General features: G+C 41.0%; 1 pseudogene; it reads right to left on the bottom strand.

The window, feature by feature from the left end:
* Positions 1-885: 885 nt before the first annotated feature.
* Positions 886-15,073, bottom strand: part of LOC120061872 — a 48,056-nt pseudogene continuing 33,868 nt past the window's right edge.

The following is a 15,073-nucleotide window of genomic DNA, read 5'->3' on the forward strand; positions in this document are numbered from 1 at the left end:
GCATGTTGGGAAAATATGGGTCGGCTCATGGAGGGAGAAAGACGGATAGATGTTCCCCAATTATCAATCTTACTGGGAATGATCTTTCACAAATGTGACTGTTTTTATGAGTAGAAGTTAATCTTTTGATACCATGTGAATACTTTAGTGGGATGGGGGTTATGTTTCAGATATCTGACAAAGTCCTTGAGTTTATTTTAATGAACAATGGGTATATTGTCTTCCAAAATGAGATCAATCTTACTTTCTTTAGTTATTGTAGTAAATCTGTGATAAATGTGTGTAGGGACAGACAGATTTAGACTACTACAAATATCACAAATTCATAATTGTGTGATTCATATAAACATTTGTTGGTTAGTTTGTAAATTGCACATTTGCAAATAATATATATATGGTCAGTTTGTTAACCCATTTACACATGATGTGTAGTCATGTGAGATGGTCAAAAGTTACAATTCTCGTCGTGGCAATGTCATATAACCATCTGAACAAGGATAAGGTGTTTCACATATCAACAGGAGTACTGGAGAATTTTTTTTTTATATTAATAAACTTTGATAGATCTAATATACTGTATTTATATTCATATATTTATTTTTTTACATGCAATTGTAAACGTTGTGCCAATGCCATCTTATCAAAGTTGCAAGCAAGTTCCGGAAAATAGCACCAAAAAGCAGAGGACCTGGCAATTTCACTAATATTTTCAATAAATAATAATTGAATCTATTTTTTATTTATATTTTTGATAAATTCTTAATTCTTGATTAATTCTTGATTAAACAACTTGAATTAAGGGAGAATGGATCAAAATACGAGATCACAGGGCAAAGATGGAAATTAGTAGAAAATCTGGTCAAAATCCTTAAATTCCTTCCATGATCACAAGTACACGGACCAATAGATGACGTTGAAAAAGAGGAAGGAGAAGGGGAAGAGGGCTCGGGCGTAGAGGTCGACCCGCTTGGCGGCTGAGGGGATGACGGGTTTGGGCGGTGGCGGTTTCTTGGCCTTGGCCTGGCTTTTGCTAAGGCCGTGAGGCAAGGTGATGGGCTTCCCGTAGCAGTCAAAGTTGGAGAGCTCAATGTCCCGCGGCAGTGAGCCAACAATGCTGAAGTCATTGGTGCGCAGGTCCGACTTGGAGGTGCACAGCTTTTTGCACCGGGTCTCTCCCACCTGGAAAAGGGAAAAGTGGATAGAGTAACAACTGCACAATCATTGGAGGAGCAGAGGGTCAGCCAAGGAGCAGTGCCCCTTAACACCTTACCTGCTTAAGTGCTGTGTTCAAGTGCACAATGGCAGTGGGTGGTGATGGGAACAATTGAAAACATTGCATTACTCCCACTACTCCAAACATTCCTGTCCAGTCACTCTCCAGCTCTCTGACTTTCTCTCAGTTAACGGCAACATACATCTCGGCAGGCAATGTAACAGCTAGAGCTCCAATCACATCCCATTTTCTCCTCCCTTGCCACAGATGGCAGCTACCGCCAACGCTGAGCCATTGCGGCCAGAGCCAGAGAGACGTCGACAGTAGTGTTAAGCCAACCTGAGAGGAGCCTGACTCAACGTGGGAAAAAACTCAACAAATGCCCTGTTCTGTTTCTGTCATACCCAGCGACTCACAGTCTCACATTTAAGGAGCCCGGGAAGCGCGGGAGGAACGCAAATGGGTGCCACAGATCACCTGGTCCTTATTACCAGGGGAAATGAGAGACAATGGAAGAATTGAGGACTTGCCTGACTCGACTTTGGAAAGAAATGGTGATGATGCTTGCCATACCCTTTGTACATCTCAAAGCCTGTCCTCCGACCACCTCCAATTTAATAAGGCCTTCATTCGTGTGACATTCTGACATGAGCTGATTTATGACTGTGGTGCTTTGCCAACCCTGTCAAAACTCTTTGGTGTGGTTTCGGTCAGATCTGTTCTGTTTTTTCCTATGGTTCTAGGGTGGTTGTAGGGTAGGATGGAGACATACGGAGATGATCACTCTTGCACATCCATATATATATGTGTATAATAGAAGTCAACCGATTAAATCGGCATGGCCGATTAATTAGGGCCGATTTCAAGTTTTCATAACAATCGGTAATCGGCATTTTTGGACGCCGAGTATGGCCGATTACATTGCACTCCACGAGGAGACTGCGTGGCAGGCTGAGCACCTGTTACGCGAGTGCAGCAAGGAGCCAATGTAAGTTGCTAGCTAGCATTAAACTTATCTTATAAAAAACAATCAATCTTAACATAATCACTAGTTAACTACACATGGTTGGTGACATTACTAGTTTAACTAGCTTGTCCTATGTTGCAAATAATCAATGCGGTGCTTGTTAATTTATAATCGAATCACAGCCTACTTCGCCAAACAGGTGATGATTTAACTAGCACATTCGTGAAAAAAGCACTGTTGTTGCACCAATGTACCTAACCATGAACATCAATGCCTTTCTTAAAATCAATACGCAAGTATATATTTTTTTACCTGCATATTTAGTTAAAAGAAATTCAATTGTGTCACTTCTCTTGTGTTCTGTGCAAGCAGAGTCAGGGTATATGCAGCAGTTTGGGCCGCCTGGCTCGTTGCGAACTGTGTGAAGACCATTTCTTCCTAACAAAGACCGTAATTAATTTGCCAGAATTTTACATAATTATGACAGAACATTGAAGGTTATGTAATGTAACAGCACAATTTAGACTTATGGATGCCACCCGCTCAAAATACAGAACGGTTCCGTATTTCACTGATAGAATAAACGTTTCGTTTTCGAAATGATAGGTCATTAATATTGTCAAATCTGGAAACTAAGGCTTTTATTTCTGTGTATTTGTTATATTATAATTAAGTCTATGATTTGATATTTGATAGAGCAGTCTGATTGAGCGGGGGTAGGCAGCAGCAGGCTCGTAAGCATTCATTCAAACAGCACTTTCCTGCGTTTGCCAGCAGCTCTTTTATGACTTCAAGCCTATCAACTCCCGAGATTAGGCAGGCAATACTATAGTGCCTATACGAACATCCAATAGTCAAAGGTATATGAAATACAAACGATACAGAGAGAAATAGTTCTATAACTCCTACAATAACTACAACCTAAAACTTCTAACTGGGAATATTGAAGACTCATGTTAAAAGGAACCACCAGCTTTCATATGTTCTCATGTTCTGAGCAAGGAACTTAAACGTTATCTTTTTTACATGGCACATATTGCACTTTTACTTTCTTCTCCAACACGGTGTTTTTGCATTATTTAAACCAAATTAAACATGTTTCATTATTTATTTCAGACTAAATTGATTTAAATTAAGTTAAAATAAAAGTGTTCATTCAGTATTGTTGTAATTGTCATTATTACAAATATATATTTAAAATATACAAATCGGCCGATTAATCGGTATCGGCATTTTTTGGTCCTCCAACAGTCGATATCGTTGTTGAAAAATCATAATCGGTCGACCTCTAATGTATAAATCTCGACACATTCAAAGGGTGCAATTTTGGGTTGTTGTCAAACCACCATATTCCTTCAATGCTAACTGGCAGTTTCTTTCAGGAAGAGATGAGAATGCAACAGATACACAATTATCTCATGCATGGCAGAATGTCCCTAATGTTGATGTTTTGGAGCTGTAATTTGGATTTTCTATTTTTTTTATTTGATGAATCGACATGCTGTCACAACAGAATCAGTGGGAAGTAACTTCTGAAAACACACATTTCAATCTTTCTCATTGGCTACAGGGGAAATTAGATACTAATCATACAGTTGCTACTTTTTCACTCAATCATTAAGCTCATATTGGCGTTAATTTGATTTACGTTTGATTTCCACTTGAGTCATCTTCTTGCAAATCGCACAGCACAATACTCTGCACAAGTCTTGACTAACATACATTACGATGTAAATTCATTTCTATGAAGTGTATGATGGAAAATAACATTTCACAAGCGAAATCTGTACCTGTGTCAATCTTTATCCATGCAAGGCCAGAGTGCAGGGGATGTTAGCATTTATGAGTGATTGAATTGTCCTATCTATTTATCTATTGGTATCTCTAACTTCCCTCTCATCATGCCTGAGGATATATGCAAGGTTAACCATTCCTCATTCAACTGTGAGGGAAGTGGTTAGGGACAACTTCATCTTGACCTTAGAGCAGTGTCTGGGGGCAACTTATTTCTAAATCACACAAACCTCCCCCCACTCACCAGAAACAAGCCCATCCCCTTCCCCACCTTTCCCTCACCCACCACACACAACCACCCCTCACCCACCTGCAGCGTGCTGACATGACAGGGCGTCCCGCTGGTGCCGTTGAACATGTTGTTCTTGCCCGCCGCCTTCTCCTTCCCCTTTGCCTTGGACGCCATCTTGGCCTTCTCTGCCTCAATGTGCTTGGGGCTGTTGAGCATCACCTGCACCACGGCATACTCCACTAGCGAGGCGAAGCCAAACAGTAGGCAGGCGATCAGCCAGATGTCGATGGCCTTCACATAGGACACCTTGGGCAGCTCTGAGGCCAGGGACGTGCACTCAGAAGACAGGGAGAGCACTGAGAGGATGGGAGTGAAGATGTGGCCTTGTCAATTAAACATCCAAGGAAGGAGAGCATAGCTTAGCGTTGGGGATACTTCTACGGGTGTCTTAGGATCTCAAATTAGCATTTGACCCCTGGACTCTCTAATGCGCGACATAAAATGCACAGCAGACAAGGAGATTCAACTTCAGACCATGAGGACTGCAGTATTTTATTAGTTTTCATCCTTGCCTTTAAATCAGAGGTCTAGACTTTGATCTAAACCAGGTGAGTGGTAAATAGCAGGGAGAAGACACAGCAGCCCTTGAGAGTTGGAATTGAATACCCCTGGTGTACAGTACATAATAATGGATATATGAATCACCTAAACTAGGCAGTGGTAATGAAACACTCACAAGCCCATATCCCAGGATTTACAGTACAAAGAGCACAATTATTAACCTTTTTTTACCTTTCTATCTTTCTCATTCTAGTGATGAAGCGGGTTCAAATAGCCACTGATAACGGAGGGCTATTTTTTATTTATTTTTCTCCAATTGGACAATTAATCTAGGTGGTTGTATGCGTAAAAATCTTTATATAGATCCTTATTTCGGATGATTATCTAACCCCATTCGAGTTCGCCGAGCTCCGAAATCCTTTTCATCACAGCATGTAAGATGGCCTATTTTACATAACACAAGGAAGATGTTGGCTCTGTTGAAACAGCATAATGCTTTGTTTGCTGATGCTTGGCCCCCGATGGGCCGCTTTATTGTGGGAACAAAATGAGTCTGAAACCGACACACATAGTAGGAAGCATGTATGGAAGTATTCCACACATTTAATAACATGCACGCTAACATAAACACACACACTCACAGAGATGAATGAATGACATATGTCAAACGGTCACACGCGGGAGATGACTGACCTTTGCTGATCCCATTTACTGAGGTGTCATGAGGTGGCCCTCCAGAGGAAATGGAAGGATGGGATGAAAGTGACAAACAGCTGGAGGTGGATGGTCCTCTTATCCACACAGCTCTTTCCAGACCCATCGGACTGTGTGAAGTGACGTCAAATGGGTGAGAAGTTGACATTTCCGACTCGTGCAGGCTTGTTTACAATGGACCAGGCGAGTTACCCATACAAAATAAAAAGGTATCATTATCTATTATGTATCATGTAGGGGCGACAGTGGAATGACAATGGGTGGTCCCAGATTATATGAAAAAATGGAAAGCACTCAGTGATGGCTAATATTAGGCTGCATTTGATGCCTCGGTATGTCAAGATTAGCCTCGAAATCCAAACTGAATCACACTACGTTTCACTATTGCTTCAATTAGTGAAGCGAAACAATCGTGAAACTTGGCGTGATTCGAACACCACAGACAACACCACAGTGACATGGGAGACTAAAGCAGGCTTGTCTGTTACCCAAAGGGACCAAGGAATCACTGCTTTCAGGGTAAGACTAGGATAGGGGTTTACGGTCAGTGGTTAAGATAGGGATTGATTAGAGGTCTTACCCAGAGGGACCCTGGCAGCGCTGGCATCAGGGTTGATCCAGAATGAGAGCCAAGTGAGGACCACGATGAGGAGTGTGGGGCATAGACACCCATCATGTAGAAGCCCACCTGCCTCCTCAGGGTGAAAATCACCTCCACACACGTGTAGTAGCCTAGAGAAGTAAAGATGGGGGGGGGGGGGGGGGGGGGGGGGGCAGAGGAGTGTGAAAAGCCTGCACAAACAGATTAATGTTGGCCATCCCTTGTATAAGTGTACCAAGTTTTTCAAGCTACTGGTAGGGTAACACACATTCATAACAAAGTAATCTAAAATGTATTTGGGTATACAATAATATGACTACTAAATTACTGTTGTGATAACTAACTATAATTGCTAAATACCATTGCATTACATTGGTCTGTGAATGAAATCATAATAATGAACTACACATCTTTTCCAAGAGTTTGACGAAGGACAAGCAGAGAGAGAGAACGCTTCTTCAAGATACCCTATATACCAGGCTAAATGTGTATGTTCTCACACTCGTCTAATACCGGAGGCTATTTCCTCTTGTGTCTTTTTTCAGAAGCAGAACATAAGGGGCAGCCCCTGGCGTGTTCCATTTGGTCAGATTCCGCTCTATCTGCTAATGCTCTGCTGTTTAATTGCATTTATGAATAACCATGGTATCTCACTTCCTAGACAGACTGCTGTTTCACAAATTCTTTCCCTTGTTATCTGCTTTGGAGTAACGTCATTAAAACACGTCTCTCTCGTGTTCCCTTTCAGTCGGTCACTCGGTATAACACACTATGGGGAGTCAACGACCAATCGTATTCACCTTAAGAAAACTGAAATCACGCCCAATGGATGCCGTGCCCGCCCCCTTCATGGCTATAATAATCAGGGCTCGCATTCATTTTCTAATTTCTTCGCTCTTCAGCTCCTGTCACGCAATTTCCAAACTTTTCAAACACACGAAGACCACGAAATTCGGCTCCGACTTAGGTGTCTGTTAGTGGGAACAGTGCGTACTCCTCCCCCTAGATCAGGGGTCTCCAACATGTCGATTGTGAGCTACCAGTAGCTTGCAGCCCACCTATGAGTAGCTCACCAAACAATTCTGAAAGTACATCCAATTTTCACGTTGTCCCACCGCAAACTTTTGTTAACAAATCTCACAAGTATCAGACACCGCAATCTCCCAGCTAGTATCTAAACAATGCAACATTGATATTATCCCAGCCCTGGTTAGCCACTATTGGATTAAAAAGTCAAATTTAACACAATATCTGCAAAAACATTTCCAGCAATATTGCCCGTCGGTCTGTGTGGTGCGCACGTTTGTCTTTCACTCCATGTGTTGATGTGATAAGGGTCTTGTGGATTGACAGAAATACTTTCCCCCCAAGCAGTAGCAGTAGCAGTTCAGACTCATCATTAGACTAGCCCATTAGATGGCACCTTCCTCACTTGCTAGATGTGCAATTAAAAGGGGAATTACACTCAAAAATACATTTTTGTTTTCTTCCAGACCTAAAAAAAATACTTGTCTTCTGATGTGATTTCAGCATCGACATGGTCTCAGTACATCCAATTGTGTTGTCTCTCTATGAACAATTGTAATTTTGAGAGTGAAAAACAATCTAAAACCAGGAAAAATAAAACTGAGAAAACAATTTAGGAAAATAAAACAATTAGGGAGAAGAAAACCCACAGATTTTATAGGGCCCCCCTTAGAGTTGTTTATTAACCATTATTTTACCAGATATATTGGCAGAAAACAGTGGACTACTTTCTCTTGTACATTAAGAACCTGGGGAAAAGTTGCGGGGAAGAGTTGCAGGGGAGAATAGAAGAGAAGAATGTGCCAATTTAAATGGCTAGAAAAAAATTGTAGCTTGCAACATGTTACATTTTTTAAAGTAGCTCTCATGCTAGAAAAGGATGAAGACCCCTGCCCTAGATGTTGTGAGTGTTGTATATTGGTTTTTGCTAAAAAGTAACAACTTTCTGCTCTGCTTGTGTAGCTAGTGCTTCCTTACTTTAGTAAGATGGCCAGCGTAAGACTAAGTTCAAAAAGGCTGTCCTCCGACCGTGCCCTAGGGCATGTGGTTTCAGAATGACAATTTAAGATACTCGCGAGTGCGGTCCTGTTTGCCCGGGGTGAAAACACACTCAGGAGTGAGGCCAGGAGGGATCAGCAGTGGTTGTCGGAGTTGATAGGGGAATTAGCAGTAAACATTAGCCATGTGGCCCAGACGTGCCCAACTCACTATAACGCAGCACAAAGAAATATCCGAAAATCGCAATATACTGATATAAACTGATATAACTCGGTTTAAAATAACAACATTATGATGTCTTTAACACCTATATCGAATAAAATCAGAGCCGGATATATCTAAGGCCTATAACGGGACATTTCCAGAACGCCATCCTGAGGTCTGTCTTGCGTCATGGCGAATGTTGAAAAGACTGCACCCCACGTTCCAAGACCATTTATATGGCCTCAGATCTGCCTAGCAACTCCATTCCAATTCTCACTATTTGCTGACATCTAGGGGAAGGCGTATGCAGTGCATCTCGACCAATAGAAGACATGCAAATTAATAAACTGACCCCAGAACAGCCTGCCTGATTTCAGATTTCTCACTTCCTCACAGGAAGTTTGCTCCAACTTGAGTTCTGTTTTACTCACAGATATAATTCAAACGGTTTTAGAAACTAGAGAGTGTTTTCTATCCAATAGTAATAATAATATGCATATTGTACGAGCAAGAATTGAGTACGAGGCAGTTTAATTTGGGAACGAAATTTTTACAAAGTGAAAACTGCACCCCCTATTGAGAAAAGGTTTTAATGTCCTTCCCTACAAGCATGCTGAAAGTATATTGTCAATTTGTTTACAGTAAAATAGCATTGTATCTGGTCAAAAAAACATTTTTTCCAGAAGTTTACTAAACTTTGGTAACAGGCTGATTGGTCGGCTATTTGAGCAAGTAAAAGGGGCTTTAATATTCTTGGCTAGCAGAATCACTTTCGCTTCCCTCCAGGTCTGAGGGCACACACTTTCTAGTAGGCTTAGATTGAAGCTATTGCAAATAGGAGTGGCAATATCGTCGCTAATATCCTCAGTAACTTTCCATCCAAGTTGTCAGACCCAGATGGCTTGTCATTGTTGATAGTTTTTTCACTTCTACCACACTCACTTTACGCAATTAAAAATTACAATGTATGGGTTTCATAATTTGATCACTTACAGTGCATTCGGAAAGTATTCAGACTTTTTCCCTTTTTCCACACTTTGTTACATTACAGCCTTATTCTAAAATGGATTAAATACATGTTTTTCCTTATCAATCCACATAATACCCCATAATAACAAAGCAAAAACAGGTTTTTAAACATTTTAGCAAATGTATTACAAATAAAAACAGCAATACCTTATTTACATAAGTATTCAGACTCTTTGCTATGAGACTCAAAATTGAGCTCAGGTAAATCCTGTGATCGTTCCATTGATCATCCTTGAGATGTTTCTACAACTTGATGGGATTCCACCTGTGGTAAATTAAATTGATTGGACATGATTTGGAAAGGCACACACCTGTCTATAAGGCCCCACAGTTGATATATATCTACCTGGTCTCAAGGCATTTAGTATTATTCTGTACGTAAATCGAAGACTTAATTTAGTATGATATGTTAGGTTTGTATGTCATGCATTAATTTGTGGATGTCCATCACCCATTTTGTATGATATGTTGTGAATTAGAAAAACGTACAATATGTTACCAAATTTGCTAAACGTATGAGTGTGTTACGAATTCTAGCTAGGTCAGCTAGGTCGCTAACATTAGCTAGCTGGCTAACGCTAGCTGGGTTAGGGGTTAATGTTAGGGTTAAGTTTAGGAGTGAGGTTTAAGGGTTACGGTTAGGGGAAGGGTTAGCTAACATGCTAACTAGTTGCTTAGTAACTAACAAGTATTAAATAGCTGAAAAGTTGCTGATTAGCTAAAGTGCTAAAGTTATCCATGATGAGATTCGAACTCGCAACTTTGTGTTCCTTGACGTTTGCGTTATGCGCCCACCCATCCACACTTTGCTTAAGTAACCATTTGTCTTATGTAACCATACCAAATGTAACACATCATACTAATTTAAGTGACGCATACAGTGGGGAGAACAAGTATTTGATACACTGCCGATTTTGCAGGTTTTCCAACTTACAAAGCATGTAGAGGTCAGTAATTTATCATAGGTACACTTCAACTGTGAGAAACGGAATCTAAAACACAAATCCAGAAAATCACATTGTATGATTTTTAAGTAATTAATTTGCATTTTATTGCATAACATAAGTATTTGATCACCTACCAACCAGTAAGAATTCCGGCTCTCACAGACCTGTTAGTTTTTCTTTAAGAAGCCCTCCTGTTCTCCACTCATTACCTGTATTAACTGCACCTGTTTGAACTCGTTACCTGTATCAAAAGACACCTGTCCACACACTCAATCAAACAGACTCCAACCTCTTCACAATGGCCAAGACCAGAGAGCTGTGTAAGGACATCAGGGATAAAATTGTAGACCTGCACAAGGCTGGGATGGGCTACAGGACAATAGGCAAGCAGCTTGGTGATTAGGCAACAACTGTTGCCGCAATTATTAGAAAATGGAAGAAGTTCAAGATGACGGTCAAACACCCTCGGTCTGGGGCTCCATGCAAGATCTCACCTCGTGGGGCATCAATGATCATGAGGAAGGTGAGGGATCAGCCCAGAACTACACGGCAGGACCTGGTCAATTACCTGAAGAGAGCTGGGACCACAGTCTCAAAGAAAACCATTAGTAACACACTACGCCGTCATGGATTAAAATCCTGCAGCGCACGCAAGGTCCCCCTGCTCAAGCCAGTGCATGTCCAGGCCCGTCTGAAGTTTGCCAATGACCATCTGGATGATCGAGAGGAGGAATGGGAGAAGGTCATGTGGTCTGGTGAGACAAAAATAGAGCTTTTTGGTCTAAACTCCACTCGCCGTGTTTGGAGGAAGAAGAAGGATGAGTACAACCCCAAGAACACCATCCCAACCGTGAAGCATGGAGGTGGAAACATCATTCTTTGGGGATGCTTTTCTGCAAAGGGGACAGGACGACTGCACCGTATTGAGGGGAGGATGGATGGGGCCATGTATTGCGAGATCTTGGCCAACAACCTCCTTCCCTCAGTAAGAGCATTGAAGATGGGTCGTGGCTGGGTCTTCCAGCATGACAACAACCCAAAACACACAACCAGGGCAACTAAGGAGTGGCTCCATAAGAAGCATCTCAAGGTCCTGGAGTGGCCTAGCCAGTCTCCAGACCTGAACCCAATAGAAAATCTTTGGAAGGAGCTGAAAGTCCGTATTGCCCAGCGACAGCCCCGAAACCCGAAGGATCTGGAAAAGGTCTGTATGGAGGAGTGGGCCAAAATCCCTGCTGCAGTGTGTGCAAACCTGGTCAAGAACTACAGGAAACGTATGATCTCTGTAATTGCAAACAAAGGTTTCTGTACCAAATATTAAAACTTCTTGTCAATAGGGGGAGCTGTTAGCACTTTTTTTCTTGGTGTTCCCAAATTAAACTGCCTCGTACTCAATTCTTGCTCGTACAATATGCATATTATTATTACTATTGGATAGAAAACACTCTCTAGTTTCTAAACCCGTTTGAATTATGTCTGTAAGTGAAACAGAACTGGACTTAGAGCAATTTCCCTATGTGGAGTTGAGAATGCAGATTTTTCCAAACCTGTTCTCAGACCTGTGTATAACTTTGCCTGTCTTCTATTGGTTGAGATGCACTGCATACGCCTTCCCCTGGGTGTCAGCGAATAGAGGGCCTTGAAATGGAGTCTCTACGCAGTTCAGAAAGTCTATAAATTGATTGGAATCGAGGTGTCCCTTCTTTTGCTTCTTCGCGCTGACGCACTTAAGGACATTGGCATGTCGTTTTAGAAGCTCCCGTTTAAGCTTCTAGTTATATCCGGCTCTGTTTTTATTCGATATAGGCTTTAAAGACATCATAATCTTGTTATTTTAAACCGATTTATATCAGTTTATGTCAGTATATTGCGATTTTCGGGCATTTCATTTTCTGCCGTTGTATTGAGTTGGGTATCTCTCTCTCGCATGCCATTGTGTACTGCTAATTGCAACGTGGAAGAAAACATTCTCCAACCCAGCAACGATTATTTTGGCCAAAGGACACCTTTCCCAAGATTCTGATGGGAGTTCAGCTAATAGTAAGAACTATTTATGCTGATAATTCGTTGTTCTGTTGAAAAAGTAAAATGCATAAGACGCCATTATTTGCCGTGTAGCCTTGCGTTATCGCACCCTGTATTGCACCCTGTATTGCACAGTAACGTTAATTTTAAAAATGTAATTCAGCGATTGCATTAAGAACTAATTTGTCTTTCAATTGCTGTCCAACCTGTATTTTTTTTGTCAAGTTTATGAATAGTTTTCGATAAGAATAGGTGTCTTTCCAAGATGGCGCCGGACAGATTGCTTGAGTATTTGGACACTATTTTCATTGTATAAGCACGATTTGTGCCGCTAAATATGCACATTTTCGAACAAACTCTATATGCATTGTGTAATATGATGTTACAGGACTGTCATCTGAAGAATTCTGAGAAGGTTAGTGAAAATTAATATATTTTGGTGGTGAATACGTTATCGCTATGTTTGGCTGGAATCAATGCTGTTGTTTGGTTTGCTACTGTGCTAAGCTAATATAACGCTATATTGTGTTTTCGCTGTAAAACACTTAGAAAATCTGAAATACTGTCTGGATTCACAAGATCTGTGTCTTTCAATTGCTGTACGCTGTGTATTTTTAAGAAATGTTTTATGATGAGTAATTAGGTAATACACGTTGCTCTCTGTAGTTATTCTAGTCGAGTTGTGATGGTGGCTGCAATGGTAAACTATGATTTATACCTGAAATATGCACATTTTTCTAACAAAACATATGCTATACAATAAATATGTTATCAGACTGTCATCTGATGAATTTGTTTCTTGGTTAGTGGCTATTTATATCTTTATTTGGTCGAATTTGTGATAGCTACTGATGGAGTAAAAAACTGGTGGAGTAAAAAAAATGGTGTCTTTTGCTAACGTGGTTAGCTAATAGATTTACATATTGTGTCTTCCCTGTAAAATATTTTAAAAATCAGAAATGATGGCTTGATTACCAAGATGTGTATCTTTCATCTGGTGTCTTGGACTTGTGATTTAATGATATTTAGATGCTACTATTTACTTGTGACGCTATGCTAGCCTATGCTAGTCAGCTTTTTTACTGGTGGGGGTGCTCCCGGACCTGGGTTTCTGAGGAAGTAGAGGTTAAGTTCTGCTTTTCTGATGTATCAAATACTTATGTCATGCAATAAAATGCAAATTAATTACTTAAAAATCATACAATGTGATTTTCTGGATTTTTGTTTTAGATTCCGTCTCTCACAGTTGAAGTGTACCTATGATAAAAATTACAGACCTCTACATGCTTTGTAAGTAGGAAAACCTGCAAAATCAGCAGTGTTTCAAATACTTGTTCTCCCCACTGTATGTACATTTACTACAATATATCTAGTCTATGAGACTAGGCTGGCTATATTCATAACTTTTCGTTTTCACACCCTGTTTCCTGGCTACTCGCTCTACCTTTCCCTTCAATAGAGCTTGTATTTAGTATTTTATTAGGATCTCCATTAGCTTTTTTCCAAGGCAGATGCTATTCTTCCTGGGGTCCAAACAGATGTAGCTTGCCTGGAGAAATGGAACCAATGGAATAGTCACAGAAGTGCAAACTCCTGCCCTTCTGGCACTCAAACAGGCTCAATCAAACAAAGTATTTGAAAGAGAAGGAATCATACTTGAACCAGGCATTGAGGCCTGTAGGGGTTTCGGGAGGACAGACTGAGGTTGTTCACCCACCTCCAGTCTCACTGTGTGATCTTCATGCCATGTTAAGGGGGGGCTACCATAGAACAGGCTCCCACCGGTCACAGACAACGGTGATCTTTGTGTCTCACTGGTTCGTCACAACAATCCCATTAAAAAGGTCAGCCTCACTGCCAGCTGCGTTGCTCCCCTGTGTGAGTGTGCTGGGGTTGTGTTCAAACTGAGTGCTAACTGTATAGGCCTTTCGCTATTGGCGCTATGCTAGTCTCCAGTGACAATCGCTGCTTTGTTTTTAGTGTTAGCATTTTGGTACTCACACTGACAAGTGAGAAAAAGGCCTGGGTTTTAGTGCTTTAGCGAAGTGTGACCTGTCAGAGTTTTAATATCTCCGGGCATTGAGCATGAGGGCAACTATATATTTCTTCCATGTGCAAGTGCAGGACAAGTGTAAAAAAACACCAATAAAGCTTTGGCCAAAGCTCGTTAGCTACATACAGTGATGCAGTGATGAGGATCATATGGAATACTACGTTACAAGGCTACTCTTGAATTATTATTGAAATGTGGTTTGCTTTTTGGCGCCACGTGACTGCCGTAGCTTCAACTAAGTGGGTGCTTTAATTTGGTAAAAGTGAAGGAGTAAATCAAATCAAATTTTAGTCACATGCACCGAATATAACAGGTGTAGGTAGACCTTACAGTGAAATGCTTACTTACAAGCCCTTAACCAACAATGCAGTTTAAAAAGAAATACGGATAAGAATAAGAAATAATAACAAGTAATTAAAGAGCAGCAGTAAAATAACAATAACGAGACAATATACAGGGGGGTACAGGTACAGAGTCAATGTGCGGGGGCACCGGTTAGTTGAGGTAATATGTACATGTAGGTAGAGTTATTAAAGTGACTATGCATAGATGATAACAACAGAGAGTAGCAGTGGTGTAAAAGAGGGGGAGGGGGGGGGGCAATGCAAATAGTCTGGGTAGCCATTTGATTAGATGTTCAGCAGTCTTATGGCTTGGGGGTAGAAGCTGTTTAGCAGCCTCTTGGATCTAGACTTGGCGTTCTGGAAC

This window comes from Salvelinus namaycush, chromosome 17 (assembly GCF_016432855.1).
Source record: "Salvelinus namaycush isolate Seneca chromosome 17, SaNama_1.0, whole genome shotgun sequence".
NCBI classification, from domain to species: Eukaryota; Metazoa; Chordata; class Actinopteri; order Salmoniformes; family Salmonidae; genus Salvelinus; species Salvelinus namaycush.